The following is a 16,783-nucleotide window of genomic DNA, read 5'->3' on the forward strand; positions in this document are numbered from 1 at the left end:
GTAAAGGAACAAGCAATCAGGACATATGCTGCGGCTTAGCACTCAGTAGAGCAGCTATAAAGGTCTTGGAAAAGATATTCAAATGCCATAATATGTTTATACTTACAAAGCTCAGAATCATGCAAGCCAGGGAGGCATGGCAGTCAGTGGCTTAATGACACTGGGTATGGTCTCTGCTCCAATGATTTGAGCCCTAGCGCTGTGTGGCAGAGTGAGCTTTCATAACTTGCATCAGCTTCTGCTCATCTAGCAGTTTAAAAGCATGTTCTATGCAAGTAGATAAATAGGTACCACTTTGGTGGAGAGATGAGCTGGTACTCTATGAAGGTGGTCAGATTCCTGCAAGCTCTGAACCTACCCATTTGTAAGAAAGCTCAGGTGGAGGGAGGGGGAGCCTTGCATGCAGGAAGATCCTTGTTTTTCTGGTGCAAGCTAGCTCACCCTCCTGTGGTGCACCTTGGGAAGCCCTTAAGCATATGTTTACTAACACAATTAGTAAATTGGCAGCAAAACTACTATTCTGTATTAGCATTGTAGTCTCCTACTAATATAACAATGCCATAGCTAATAATAATGCAAGACATGGTATTTCTTGTGACTTCTATGGAAGTAAAAATTAGATTTTAAAGAGGCAGGATAGGAAAAGTATTGATGCTTTCAAATTTGGTGTTGGAGAGGATTACTGAGAATATCATGTTCAGCCAAGAAAACAAACTGATGGATCATCAAACATCTCAATCCAGAGTTCTCAGTTTTGGCACAAATGGCAGGGCTCAAATTACTCTACTTTGGACACATTATGCAAAGACCCAGATTTCTGGGAAAGGCTCTAGTACTGGGAGAGGAAGAAGGAAAGAGAAGAAAGGGGACAACCAGCAGCCAGCTGGATGGACTCAGTTACAGAGGTGATGATCACACAATTGGGAGACATGAAAGAACAGGTTAGGGATAAATCATCTTGGGTGGAAAAATCTATGTGGCCACTAGGAGTGAAAAAGACAGTGTTTTTTGTGCAGCAGCAGTGACAAAACTCATTGTCCTCATTTGCTTCTGAAGGGAGATTCCTTCATAATTCTTGATTTGATTGTCCAATTAGTTCCTCTATAGCTGCTTGGTAACCTCGGAGATCTGGAAGCCATATTTCTAGGTTAAAGAGGTTATTTAATTTGTTCTGCTTCTCTTTAGTGTTGAGAAAATATTATTTCTCTCGGAAATTAAGCATTTGGTAGCTGTAAATTTATGGTGGCCAGAATGGGAATACTAATTAGCATTTATTTGTTTCCGAGTACTTTTATTTAGGCTGTAAAGAAAGCTGCAATAAATTGGTGATTTTTCAAGGGACCGGAAAGAATTAGTTACACAATGGCTGTTTTCCTGTTTACTGATAGTTAATTCTGGTTGCTCAATTAACCAATTTGTAATAAACCAAAAGAGTTAGGGCAACATATACCAATCTAAAATTTGGTTATGTAACTCTCTGTTCTTTGCATTGTATGTTAGTGTAAAATTTCTGTATAGCAATGATTTTAGCACTCAGAAATCCCCAGCCACACATGTTAAAGTTGCCAAATTTGGCAAACATAGTTCTATAGAGTATTTTGCTTTAAATGTGCAACAAGCCCCAGATTCCATCCTTGGGGTAATAGGATTCTCACTCTCTTTAGGACTCTGCTGTATCACTGATAAAGTAGACAATAAAAGCTTGTTGGACCAGAGTGCTGATAGTATGGCACATTGAAAAGGCAGACACAAATCTCTCAGCAATGTTAATCATTTCTAAATGAAGGAACTAGTTTATTTTCTCTCCTTAGCACTGTATTAATGTATAGGCTACTAAATATGGGCAACAAAGCATTGTATGGGCAGTAAATTGCAATGAGTAAAAACAGAAAACTCCAATTCTTTGCTGCCATCTGAAGCCATCCAGAGTTTTGCAGCCCAAATATGGCAAGCCTGCTGTTGCTAACTTTTATATAACATCTCCACAGTCTTGTTAAGTTGTATCTTCAGATAATGCAGCCTTTCTAATACTTCCAGAGATCTGGAGCTACAATATGCATCAACATTGTTCGTTTATATATTTAGAATTTTACATGCCACCCACTTCCTGAGCCATTTCGAACACAAAAATATAGTAAAGAAAATAATCAGAGAAAATTGTGAAAACAAGAAAAATAACACAAATTCTTAGCAGGAAAAAATTAAAAACATATGCATTAAAAGGCCTGGAATAAATATTTTCTTAGAGCCCTTCTAAATTGTAGGATTTTCAAATTGTAATAAAGGCTGTTATAGCAAGACCTGAAAGGAATGTCAAAGTAGGGAAGATGTTTATTGTAACATCAAAGTCCAAATCCTGCCCCTTTTGAATATGCATTGTTATGATGTTGTGGGAAGTTATCATCCAGCCCTCTCCCAGAAAAAATGAAATATCCTAGGAAATATTGAAAAGGCAGAATGTTTCTCTGGATGTGAAAAGAAGTATGTTTTAAAAGACAGAATAGTTGCCTGTAGCTTTCTGCCTACCCCCACTTTGTCAATAGGCCCATTAAGACTAGCCAGGCTAGCCCTCTTTACATAATAAAGACTTCAGCAGCAGCTACAGAAAGGCATGATTGGCCTTTTACTCAGATCTCCACATGGCATCTGAGAACTCATACCTGGATTCAAAACAGCCTAGAGAGTAGCCCCCTGCATGGCACCATGGGAGTCTGACAACCAATCAGAATACATTTCTTACACAGGAACAGGAAAAAGAGAGGTGGGACTAAACAGGGTATAAAAAGTCTAGCAAGCCCCTTCCTCAGCCCTTTTTTCTTCTTCTCCACCAACATTAAAGCATGTGATCACTTTTTCTGTTCAGGGCTCAAGCCATGTGGCCCTGTCCAACAATAAACCATCTTTCCAAGCAGCCTCCATGTCTCCAGTGTCGTCTTCCCCACTTGGAGCTGAACCCAGAAGGACATTTCTTTCAACAATGTCATATTTGCATGCAGGAGTGGGCCCGGTTCAAATAGACCATCATCCTGCAGAACCTAATGGGGACTTGCTCCCCTTCCATTCATTCCACAATGCACATCCAGCACAGAATATCAGCACATTTGAAAGATACCCATTTTAAAAATGCTGGAATAATGAATAAAGATGGAAAAGAGTCATACTAATGAAGAGATCCTATTGAAATCTACATTATTTTGGATAAGAGATACTGGAAGGGAAACATTTCATAGGGATGAGATAAAAACACAGTAGATTTATTTATGTATTTAACTTTGTTTTGGATGCAATTAATTATTAACAGTTTGACATGAAGTTGGACATGCAGCTGGATACAGTCTAATCAAGATATCCCATTGCTAACCCCAGTAGCCAAATAAGGCTGAAACAAATCAGAATTTTCAATATTGATAATTGGCCATTAAAGTTTATATTGGCAGTTTCATACAACATGTTCAGTTAAAATATTGTTGGGTATTTTTTTCTCTTGGGATTCAAAAAGCATGGTTAAGTTAAGATTCAGTGTGCTATAACAATGCAGTCAATTTTGTTAATTCAATAAACAGTGATTTAATTAACTATGAATTAATAAGTTCCATGAACACTACTTTGAAACCTTAATCTTTGGGAAGTTAAATTTAACTTTTGCCCACTTTGGGCAATGTCTAGTTGTAGATTGTGCTTTACCCAGCATTATATCCAATCATCTTCCACTGTTTTGCCCTGTTTGGCTTTTTCCATGGGCAAGGAGCCCTCATAGGAAAAATGTTCTCCACTCCTGCCATAGATAACAACATTCCTGGTCAACCAGAATTTTCTTGTTAGGCTAAGTTTATAGCAATAGCATATACTGCTTCACAGTGCTTTACAGCCCACTCTAAGCAGTTTACAGAGTCAGCATATGGGTCTTCATTTTAGCCACCTGAGAAGGATAGAAGGCTGAGTCAACCTTGAGCCTGATGAGATTCGGACAGTCAAATTGCAGCCAGACAGCAGTCAGCAGAAGTACCCTGCACTACTTCATTATAACCACTGTGCCACTGCTGCTCTTATGCTTTCTTTCCAATATTATAACTATGAAGTTAATATCATATGGCCACACAGGACACAAGTTTATGAGATACAACATGGAGAGTCCAAGTAAAATGATTATTTTTCATGGTAGGCAGCTCTATGAGGTGCCACAGCTTGGAAATGATTTTAGAACCCTTGCCAATAGGCTACAATCCTCAAAACCTTCTCATTCTCTTGAGGTCTTCAGTAGTCACGTTATCAGTAATCAAACTAGTGAGATAACACGTTATTTAAGGAAAATTACTTTTAAGGTCAAGTTTAACTTTTGATGACTTTGTAGGGACATTCATATGGTGGTTTGAATAATTTTGCTATCGCTGCCTTCTAGAATGTATTTTTTGATCTCACAATCTAGGCTCTGTAATGCTTATTCTTGGTAAGTACTAAGAACTTCCTTTTGCTTGGTGAAAACCTTTGATTTGCTTTTGAACAAATAAACAAACCAGAGCTTAAAGTTAATGTAGAGCCTATAAGCTTGTAATGATGGGTTGTATAAGTAGCAGTGGCTGCTTTGCTTAATTGTAAAAAGTCCTAATCTTACAGAAATGAGCAATTGGAACATTTCTATGGGCAGCATTGTCAAAGTCCTTGCTGCATACTGCTGTCTGAATGAGGAAAGTTGAACAGGAAGGAAGACATTAAAGCCTTTCCCATTAACCTAGAGCACAAAATGTCCCCTTTTATCCCCTCCTAGCTTCTTTGAAGAATTTCTTTTAGTCCACACAGATCAGTAACCCAGCTGGAGAGTTTACTCAGCTGCTTCTGAGGTAATGCCTTTTGTCTGGGTTCCTACAATGCTTTTTAAATGTTAGGAAAAGTCACTGCACATATTGGATAGTGATGTGTAGAGTTCAGGCATCAAATACTGAGGATTTGTCAGAGATTTATTAAGGTGAATTGTCCTAAAATGCCATGGCATGGCTGGGAGAAATTTCAGGACAGCTCCAAACCATTCTAGAGGAAAAAGGTAATAATATTGTCTAGTTCTGGCTTATTAAGTCAAACATCCAGTCAAAGAGAAGATTTTAGTAAAAGGTAGCATATAGGCATGGAAAAGAGCATAAAAGAGCCCTTTGTGGCATGAGATCAGGTTACCTATAGAACTAATTTGTCCCACCGATATCAATCTGTCTTGCCCAATCAGGCAAGGATGTTGCAGATGTCATCAGTTAAAAATTTCAGTTGAATCCAGGAAGAGAGCCTTCTTGGCCATTGCTCCAGTCCTATGGAACATCTTATCTCCAGAGCTGAGATGGACCCCCATCCTTCTGACTTTACAAAAATATTCAAGACTTGGCTCTCTCAATTGGATCTAAGTGTAATTTGCAAACTCCCGGCCCATGGGCCGGATGTGTCATGCCCTGGCCATGCCCATGCCCAGTTTATCAAAGGGGGAAAAACTCCCAATATGTTATGTGATGCCGCCGTGATAACATGAGTTTGACACCCCGACTTAGATGGTGCTCACACCATTTCTTTAACTTTTACATTTCTAACCTCTATTTGTAACTTTTAATTCCTTTTAAATGTTATATTGATGCATGTTTTTTATTGTAAATCGTCCAGTCATTTACTGTAAGTGGTGTAGAAATGTGACAAAAATCAAAACAATTGGTTTGAAAAAATAGATGACAACTTTTCAGGCTACAATAGAGAACCTGTGCCCTCAAGATTTTGCTGAACTATAAATCTTATTATTCTTACCAGTTATAGCTGGCTAATACAAGCTATCATCTAACAATCTCTAGTAACCATGAATTTTCCATCTCTACCATATGACAAGTCAATGGAAGTGTCTGATTCCTTTCCATCCCCCAAAGAACAGTTAATTCATCTGAAGATAGAAGGAGACAGATTATGTTGAGGCAGGGGATGAAAATAATCTAACCTTTCTGCTAAATTGTAGATGTCTCTTGGATAAGGTGACCAGATGTCCCGCTTTTGGCGGGACACCCCTGCTTTTTGATGCATTTTCCCGGGTCCCACCCGCTTTTTTAAAAGGCACGCTTTTTTTGGCGCTCGCAGCTCCCGCCCATCAGCTGCTGGGCTGGCTCATCGTTCTGTTCTATGCTACCACCTACAAATTTAAGCCAGCCCAGCCTGCCGCTCACTGATTTGATTGGCTGGACTTCAGCCAATCAGTGAGCTGGCCAACCAGCTCACTGATTGGCTGGATTCCTTAGCTGAGGACGCATGCGCGAGTCTCCATTTTATTTCGTCTTTGTTTTGGGCAGCTGCGCTTACTCACTGGTGGTGAGTAAATCATGTTTTGTATTGTCTAATTTGGTACCGTGGGAATCGGGAGGCGCTGGGCTGGGGGAAGGAGACAGCCCCCTTGCAGAGTTCGCAGCCAGCCCCTGTGCTGCGCTGGAACGGGCGGCAAAACCTCTGGAACCACGTGGAAGTTCTCGGGTGGCTGCTCCCTCGCTCTCCTTTGCCGCCCGTTCCAGCGCAGCACAGCCTGTGCTTCCTTCCGACCTTCCCGCAAATGCGCCGCGCTCTCCAGAAGGGCTAGGACGGGTCCGGCGGCTAAGCAACGCGCGGCCTTCGCCGGGACTGACAGCCGCGGCGAAAGTAGCCCCCGCCGGCCGCCCTCGCTTTTGTCTGCTGGGTAGTGAAGGCGGCGGCGGAGGAGGAGGAGGAAGCAGCCCGGCGTCGCTGCTCACCGCGCGCTCCCTCGCTCGCGGCCAGGCTTTGGTGCTGCCTTTCCCGCTCTGTGCGTGCTGCCCAGACCTCTCTTCCTTCCATGAAGTCCGTTCGTGAATCAATGGGATTCGCCGCGGAAGGAAGAGAGGTCGGGGGAGCGGCAGACGCCAGCAGAGAACGTCCCCTCGCTTCTGGGCCTCCCGCTGCTGTCCCGACCTCTCTTCCTTCCGTGGATTCCATTCGTGAATCAATGGGATTCGCCACGGAAGGAAGAGAGGTCGGGGGAGCGGCAGATGCCAGCAGAGAACGTCCCCTCACTTCTGGGCCCCCCGCTGCTGTCCCGACCTCTCTTCCTTCCGTGGAGTCCGTTCGTGAATCAATGGGATTAGCCGCGGAAGGAAGAGATGTCGTGGCAGCGGCGGATGCCAGCAGAGAACGTCCTCTGGCTTCTGGGGCTCCCCGCTGCTGCCCAGACCTCTCTTCCTTCCGTGGAGTCCGTTCGTGAATCAATGGGATTCGCCGCGGAAGGAAGAGAGGTCGGGGGAGCGGCAGACACCAGCAGAGAACGTCCCCTCGCTTCTGGGCCTCCCGCTGCTGTCCCGACCTCTCTTCCTTCCGTGGAGTCCGTTCGTGAATCAATGGGATTCGCCGCGGAAGGAAGAGATGTCGTGGCAGCGGCGGATGCCAGCAGAGAACGTCCTCTGGCTTCTGGGGCTCCCCGCTGCTGTCCTGACCTCTCCTCCTTCTGTGGAGTCCGTTCGTGAATCAATGGGTTTCGCCGCGGAAGGAAGAGAGGTCGGGGGAGCGGCGGACGCCAGCAAAGAACGTCCCCTCGCTTCTGGGCCTCCCGCTGCTGTCCTGACCTCTCCTCCTTCTGTGGATTCCGTTCGTGAATCAATGGGTTTCGCCGCGGAAGGAAGAGATGTCGTGGCAGCGGCGGACGCCAGCAGAGAACGTCCTCTTGCTTCTGGGGCTCTCCGCTGCTGTCCTGACCTCTCCTCCTTCTGTGGAGTCCGTTTGTGAATCAATGGGTTTCGCCGCGGAAGGAAGAGAGGTCGGGGGAGCGGCGGACGCCAGCAAAGAACGTCCCCTTGCTTCTGGGCCTCCCGCTGCTGTCCTGACCTCTCCTCCTTCTGTGGATTCCGTTCGTGAATCAATGGGTTTCGCCGCGGAAGGAAGAGATGTCGTGGCAGCGGCGGACGCCAGCAGAGAACGTCCTCTGGCTTCTGGGGCTCCCCGCTGCTGTCCTGACCTCTCCTCCTTCTGTGGAGTCCGTTCGTGAATCAATGGGTTTCGCCGCGGAAGGAAGAGAGGTCGGGGGAGCGGCGGACGCCAGCAGAGAATGTCCTCTGGCTTTTGGGGCTCCCCGCTGCTGTCCTGACCTCTCCTCCTTCTGTGGAGTCCGTTCGTGAATCAATGGGTTTCGCCGCGGAAGGAAGAGAGGTCGGGGGAGCGGCGGACACCAGCAGAGGACGTCCTCTGGCTTCTGGGGCTCCCCGCTGCTGTCCTGACCTCTCCTTCTTCTGTGGAGTCCGTTCGTGAATCAATGGGTTTCACCGCGGAAGGAAGAGAGTTCGGGGGAGCGGCGGACGCCAGCAGAGGACGTCCTCTGGCTTCTGGGGCTCCCCGCTGCTGTCTTGACCTCTCCTCCTTCCGTGGAGTCCGTTCGTGAATCAATGGGTTTCGCCGCGGAAGGAAGAGATGTCGTGGCAGCAGCGGACACCAGCAGAGAACGTCCTCTGGCTTCTGGGGCTCCCCGCTGCTGTCCTGACCTCTCCTCCTTCTGTGGAGTCCGTTCGTGAATCAATGGGATTCGCCGCGGAAGGAAGAGATGTCGTGGCAGCGGCGGACGCCAGCAGAGAATGTCCTCTGGCTTCTGGGGCTCCCCGCTGCTGTCCTGACCTCTCCTCCTTCTGTGGAGTCCGTTCGTGAATCAATGGGATTCGCCACGGAAGGAAGAGATGTCGTCGCAGCGGCGGACGCCAGCAGAGAACGTCCTCTGGCTTCTGGGGCTCCCCGCTGCTGTCCTGACCTCTCTTCCTTCCGTGGAGTCCGTTCGTGAATCAATGGGATTCTGTTAAGGTTACAATTGGATGTGTTGGACGAATCTTAAAAGATGAAACTTTTATTAAAACGTTTGACTTAACTAATAAACAAACTAATCCAACCTAAATGTAGAGGAGGAGAAGAAGGGGGGGATTTAAAAAGAGCAGAGGAAAAAGAAAAGAAAGCATGAAGAAAACATAAAGAAAGGGATGGGAGGGAGGGAAGGAAGGAAGGCAGTTTATGTTGAAACAGAAAATATTATATAAGGAAGAAAATGGAAATAACTTAGGAAGGAAGGAAGGAAGGAAGGAAGGAAGGAAGGAAGGAAGGAAGGAAGGAAGGAAGGAAGGAAGGAAGGAAGGAAGGAAGGAATTGCACTTAATATTGAAGGAAAAGAGAATGAAGGAAAAAGTATTAGAAGGATTGAAAGAAGGAAGGAGGAACAAAGAATTACACTTAATATTGAAATGGAAAAGAAAATATAATGAATGAAAGAAGAAGTATAGGAAGGAAGGGAAGGAAGGAAGGAAGGAAGAAACAAAGACTGTTGAAACAGAAAAGATAATATAAGGAAGAAAATGGAAAGACGTATAGGAAGGAAGGAAGGAAAAAAGGAAGACAATGTTGAAATGGAAAAGAATATAAGGAAGAAAATGGAAAAAATTATAGGAAGAAAGGAAGAAATGTACTTAATATTGAAACAGACAAGGGAATGAAGGAAAAAAATATTGGAAGGATTGAAAGAACAAGGTTTTCCTTGTATGGGATTGATAGTGTCATTCTTAAATTTATTCCCCAAAATTTTTCCCATTTGTCTAGTTCAATGTTATAGCCAAAGTTCTGTGCCCATTTTATCATTGGTTCTTTTACAGTTTCCAATTTCCTCTTCCATTTGATACTTCAAGAGGAATTTGTATATTTTCCCTATCATCTTTCTGTCCAGACTTTGAATAATTTTATTCAATTTGTGTGGTTCTGTTTCAATACCATATATTTTAGTGTCTTTATTGTATTTAGTTTTAATTTGGAGGTAGGTTAGCCAGTCACCTTTCATATTCTGATCTGCCAATTCTTCAATTGTTTTTAAATTTCCCTGTCTGTCAATTAGATCTCTGTATCTTAGAATTTTGTTCCAATCTGTAAAATTTGGGTGTGTCGTTCTTTCTGTTGGTGATAGCCAATTTGGGGTTTTCACATAGTGGATTTTTTTGATTTTGAGCCATTGTTGCAGTAAAGTTCTAATTAAATGATTTTGAAAGTATTTGTGCGTTTTATGTTTGTCATTCATTCCATAAGAAATTATGCCAGCCTGCCTGCAGGTCATGGCCTTCTAAGATCAGAATTCTTTTATTCTTTAACTCAATCCAATCCTTCATCATTGTCATTGTTACTGCAGTTGCGTATATATAGGCTCCCTGTGTGCTTCCATCCATCCCTACGAAGATCTGCTGACTCTGCCTGCCTGCTGGTAAGTGAGCTGGGTTTTTTCTTTTATTTTTTTAATGTATTTTAAAATAATATTTTATTTATTGTGCATATGATTTTTAAAAATAGTGTTATTCTGTGTTGATTCTTTTTTTAAATTGTCTTAAACTATTTTAAAAAAGATTCTATCCAAAATAAATTGAAACAAGCCATTTTTAAAATTTCTATGCACAATACTTTGAAATGGACTCAGGAGTCATGATTGACACTGAGTGAATTTGCACTTTTAATAATCAGGAAGATACAATGGCATTGAAAAAAGTGACTGATGACCATTTTTCACACTTAGCGACCGTTGCGACCATTTTTCACACTTAGCGACCGTTGCAGCATCCTCATGGTCACGTGATCAAAATTTTGTTTGGCAACAGATTCGTATTTATGCTGGTTTCAGTGTCCTGGGGTGACCTTTTGACAAAAAAAATTTTTTTAATCAAGCCCCCCCCCCCCCCGGGTCAAGGGCGTCCCTCTTTTCCAATCTGAAAATCTGGTCACCTTACTCTTGGAGTATCATTTATTTAGGATGACCGACAAATACCGATGAAATATATCCAGTCCCTGACATCTATTTGTCTGACTTATGCAACTAAATTATGATTTGGTTGTGGTTGCTTTTCGTGTGGCAAATATTTAGCAAGAAACAAAATACATGTGGGATCTATCAAAGGAGGAGAGGCATTTTTGAGGGCCAGCATCCATGAACTATTACTTTTTATGAGAGCACTTTAACCATTCACATTCCAAGTGGAAACTCTGAGATTCCGTGTATCTCTTTGTTACTAAAAAAAATCCCTGATCAGTTGTCTCCAATCCAGTGTCCTCTGGATACATTGCAGAAATTGTAAACCTCGATATCTCAGGGGGTAACAGAATGCAGAAAGCTCTATCAGCCTCTGCACAATAATACAGGCTTTATTCCAGTTTATGTCTGTATGCTGCCTCTTTTATTTCTGCTGACAAATAATTTCAGCTGCATCAGCTGCCACACAATTACTTGCATGCCATTGTGTGGGTTGTTGATTTAATTATTTTTTTTCACAGTTCATAACAGGACAGGCCTAGCTGGTCTGGAGTTCAATCACTGCTTAATGCAAGTGAGCGCTTTTTTTTTTTAAAGATTCTTTTGCAGAATAGATTTTTAGAGTTCCTGGAAGCTTGCCTCGTACAAACATCCTCCTTAATGTAGTCGAGGGAGCTCTAGTCATGAGAAATGAAGGACAAGATTAATGTTGATGGAAATTAGCAACTAAGGCAGACAAAGGAAGTTCTTCATCTCCAGAGGAATACTCCCCTAGTTACTATTTAGTGGAATAGTCACTTTAGCCATTTTCTTGGACAACTTTCTCCTCTTAATGTTTGCAAGATTTGTTCTGCCCTGTTGTTTCAAGACTGGGAGGAAGCACCCTCCCCCAAATATTTGTGCACATTTTTTGTGCACCGTATTGTTTTCAGTAAAACAAGTGGACTTGTTTTGTAGTCATCAAGACTTTTCAAGCAGTTTTCCATGGGAAATATAGTCTAATCTTCATTTGCACTTTTCTCTAATACAAATATTTGTCTTTGTTTTCCACATATATTTTACTTTTTTGTTTTGTTTCAGTGAGGTTTTTTTTTTTGCCTCTGAGTCCAATTCAGGGACTGGTTTTTATCTAAAAATGGATGTTTTGTGACATGAAGACTCATCTTCCAATTAAATCTGCTTAGCCTCTTGGGATTTGTGATGAGTCCTATTTTTAGGGAGCCAATGGTTGTCAGGGAAAGTTTGCTGATTAGTTGGTTTGCTAAAGTTATGGAAACACTGTGCAAAGGCCATCTCCTGCTGCAGCTTCTGTATAAATCTGCCAAATGTTTGGTTAAGTAGCTTCTAAAAAACAGTGTTATAGTTAAACTTTCAAAAGCAAAAATAATTTTTAAAATTATCCAGTTGCACACACATGGACTTCATAAGAAAAATGACCAGACATGTATTTTTAGGGACCCATTTTAACAAAAGTTTATTAATGTGGAAATATTTCACTCATAGAGATTTCTGTTATTTGCCTGATTATCATTATGCAAGTTTTTCTAATTGCCTAAGGGTGTCATTATGCTAATACCCACTTGTTATTTGCCTTCATTTATGTCAGTTAAGTAATGATGTCATGAACACAGACATATATGTGTTCACCTTTATTTGTGTTTCTCAACCTTGGCAACTTTAAGATACGTGGCTTTCAACTTTCAGAATATCTATAGAAATAATTAGTTCCCAGGTGGTAGGTTTAATTTTACTTAATCTTACAAGCCTACATTATACCCTGGACCTAAAATGGCAGACTAGTTTAGGAACCCAGCAGAGATTAATTTGAGAGGCTGACTGGACTGCATGGGTTTTAAGCAACCAAAGGGCAGAGCCAAATCCAAAAAGGATTAGGGTTATTCATTTTTCAAAATTTCAGACATCCTTGTGTACACTGACTTTATTTTTTTTGGTATATAATTTTCACAATTTTAAAAACAAACCTAAGTCTAATATAATGTAAAATGGAGTGAATTTTTTTTAAAAAAACGAGAAAACCTAAAGGTGCAAAAAGAGTAAAAGAAAAATTGAAAAGAAACAAAATACACAGAAGGGCTTCCAATCTCCCATGCAGCAGTTATAAGTACAATTATACATTGTTTCTCTAAAGTTATATTGTGAGCCTCTTCTTTCTAATTCCATTTAATCATCAAAACCATTAAGCGTAAGTATTTTTATGCAAAGAGTTCATAAAGGGTTTCCAATCACTACTAAACATTTATTATCTTTTATCTAATAAAACAGGTCACTTTGGCCATTTCTGTGAGTTGTATCATCTTCAACCATTCCTCTGTTGTAGGCACTGCTAATTTGTTCCATCTTTGTGTATAAAATAATCTTGATACAGTTAGCATGTATAAAAACAAAACAAAAAAGTTCTATCCCTTTTCCCCCACTGCTTACCAATCCCAAAAGGAAAAGTTGTAGTTTTAGCTGAAAGTTAATCTTCTGAGTCACGATATGCATTTGAACCCAAAATTTTCTAGAGGTATTTTTTTGTACACTGACTTTCTGACACCACACAGCAGGCTTGAACAGAATGCTCTTGCCAAAAGTCTGAACTGATTACTTGCAGAAACCTTTCAAAATCAGTCTAAGGGCTACACAAAATTAAACTGAGGCAGCTGTTTCCTTATAGAGGCTGCTTCTGGCCTAAGGGGGTCTCTTGTTCTGTGGCTCCCCATCCCATCAGCTACTCCCTCCTCTTAAACTATGAGATAATATTGATGGAAGAGAATGTATGATGAGATTCTTACTCAATGTGTGATAATATACTTAGATTACCAGTTTTTAAAAGGTGAGGGTAGACTGACAGCAAACTGAGGGAATTATCAGCCAGAAGAAGCTATGGCAGCCCTGCTCCCATTGTACCAAGATAAATTACCCAACCCTGAAACCAATCAATATGAGTACTATTACTTTAGCATTCTCAGTGATAATCATCATGGCTGGGGAATTCTGGGAAGTGAAGTCCACACAGCTGGCTAATACCCAGATGGGAAATCTATGTTAAGAGACTTCCAGTTTATATATGATACACTGTTGGTTACCTATTCTAGCCCTGTGTCACATCAGGATTTCTTCAGGCTAAATATCACATTACTAAAATTGGGGATTAAATCAGGAGCTTTCTGAAATATCCCCTCTTCCCAGTTACCATGTCATCTCCAATATTGTAGCTCTATAGAATAGGGAATGGGGCAACTAGGTAATTCCCCTGGCTCTTGGATTAAAAAAAACCTATTGCAAAGGCTTCAAAGAAACTTGGGGTTTATATGCCATAAACAAATTTCTATTCCCTGTTGAATAAAAGCACGATTGAAGAATGCAAGACCATTAAATGAATTCATTCATATGTGAATCTGTATGAACTCTGATCTACTGGTAAGGTCCCACTTCAGATGGAGATGGAGTTAGTTCTACTAAAAGCAAAGTATTCTTGGTTGTAGTCTGTTGTTCACATAGCTCTCTTTCTCTCTGTCTTGCTTTTTCAAAAGCAGATTTACTTTCAATGATGCTTTGAAGCAAATGAGTAGTGTATGACTGTTTTCTGAACTCATTGATTTACTGGTATAGTGCTATTATTATTAACAATATTACATATATTGCTGTTCATTTGTATTATCCTCTGGGCCAGTTAGTGACCTAGTCACTTGTTCCCTTTTGGTAAAGGCCTGACAGCTTAATCCAATCTTCCAGCATGGGAGAAAGCAAAATCCTATCTGAGTGAAAAATTCAGAATGGAATCTGCAAATATTCAAACAGCTCTTTCACATTCAGGTCTTAATTTGAATTTGGCTACTATAAATCCTTGGTCCCGACTGGAAGTTTGCTTTGTAAACAGGAGTATTCTTACTTCCACAGAAAACCCCATTGGCCTTCAAGTGTATTCCTGAGATGAGGAAACCAAAGAGAAGAATATGAAATATGGCATTTAGAGCTGCATCAGGATGTGTTGTCTGTCTTCTGCCACAAATAGTTTTTACTAACTCAGATAATCTTTGGATCTGTGTCATAGGGAGTGGTCAATATTCCTGTTATTCTAAACAGCTGCCGTCTGTCTTTGCCTGAACGCAATCAGGATGGAGGGTTGGCAACAAGACAAGCAAAGCTCCATAGTGCTACTAACTCTTGGGTGATTCTTGCTGTTCTCCAGATTTTAAAATGTGTGAAAATACATAAGTAACACAAAATTAAATAACACAAAATTAGTACAAAGCTACATTCTTCCTATGTTATCACATGAAGACAAGCCACACAAACTCATTTCTTATTAAAAATAGTTGAAGGCTCATTTGTAATTAAAAATATGTAGGAAGATACCTGTTGGATCAAACTACTGAATTCTTTCCTGAAAAGATTTCTGATGTGTAGCAGATAGTGCAAGATTTATTTATTTTTTAAATTTTCTGTGTGCTTAACCTTGGCCACCTTATTTTAATTATAGTGTACTCTGGATTTTCAAGGATACCTGATTCCATTCCTTAGCTTCTGCAATTACGGAAAATGTTACCAAGCACAAATATAACTATATGATATATTTTTATCCAGGCAAATACTGTATTTGAATTAAGATTTGGATTAACTCTTATCAAGTATATCAATCATACACTGGAGGTGATGAAAGTGATCAAAGCACATTCCTTTTCTTCCCTGTATGGGTGTATAAACAATACACCCATATAATATGCATAACATAAGCAGTATTGTAAAAGAGACAAATGCATAGAGTATACATGTAGCATAATAGCAATAGTAATAGCACTTAGACTTATATACTGCTTCATAGTGCTTTACAGACCGCTCTAAAGTGGTTTACAGAATCAATGCCCTCAACAATCTGGGTCCTCATTTTACTGACCTTAGAAGGACGGAAGGCTGAGTCAATCTTGAGCCAGTAAGACTGCAGTCTAACCACTGCACCACCACAGTTCTTATAATGGACAATAGAGGTCCCAAACCTTTGAATTTCTAATAGTGTGCATGAACAAATGAAAAGCATTATTTTTAGAGATTATTTATAAACTTTTACAAAGAATTTGTCTTATCACTGTTAATGTAATATAATTTTATCTGATCCCACACAGATCTTTTTAAAACTCACCTAAAAAGACCTCGGGAAAGTTTTTTGTAAAAACATTGCTAAAAGTGTTATATGCTGTTTATGGCATGCTATGGTAGTAAGCTAATGACTGGGATAAATCTATAAATATTTCTAAAACTAGTCTGCAGATGTGACTAGAGATCAAATCCAGTTCAGGAAAATATTTTAGCAAATATAAAGGTTGTTATAGAGGTGTTCTTCCTGACTTCACTGAACAATGGAACATAGTTTATATTCTGTTGAACTTTAACTGTCACAAAAATAGCAGTTGCTTCTATTAATTACAGAATGACACCATCAAGCATCTAAAAAATCATATTTCTTGCACCAAAATATAATAGCCTTGCATTTTTAAGGATATGCACTTTGCAAACATCAGATGGATTTCTAACATGCAACATCTTACTAAACAATCTAGAATGCTATGGTGAAATATGGAAAATATCAGGATTTTTTTCATACCTAACATTATTAGTGGTTAACTGACTCAGAACTGGTATTCTTAATTAGATATTAGTCTTTCCAGAAAATCATTTTGCATAAGTGTATGCATAACACCACACCTTTAACAATTGTTGATAAGTAAAACCAAAAAGTCTGGATAGTGGATATGGTGCAGAGAATCATATTCCTATTGCCATATACTGGTAAGCCATATAAGAGCTGTGGTGGTGCAGTGGTTAGAATGCAGTACTGCAGGCTACTTCTGGTGACTGCCAATTGCCAGCAGTTTGGCACTTCAAATATCACCAGGCTCAAGGTTTTCTCAGCCTTCCATCCTTCCAAGGTCAGTAAAATTTTCTCAGCCTTCCATCCTTCCGAGATCAGTAAAATGAGGACCCGGCTTGTTGGGGACAATATGTTGACTCTGT

Source organism: Thamnophis sirtalis, unplaced genomic scaffold (genome assembly GCF_051295495.1).
Source record: "Thamnophis sirtalis isolate CommonGarterSnake01/CBP01778 unplaced genomic scaffold, rThaSir2_p1.2 scaffold_6, whole genome shotgun sequence".
In the NCBI taxonomy this organism is placed as follows: Eukaryota; Metazoa; Chordata; class Lepidosauria; order Squamata; family Natricidae; genus Thamnophis; species Thamnophis sirtalis.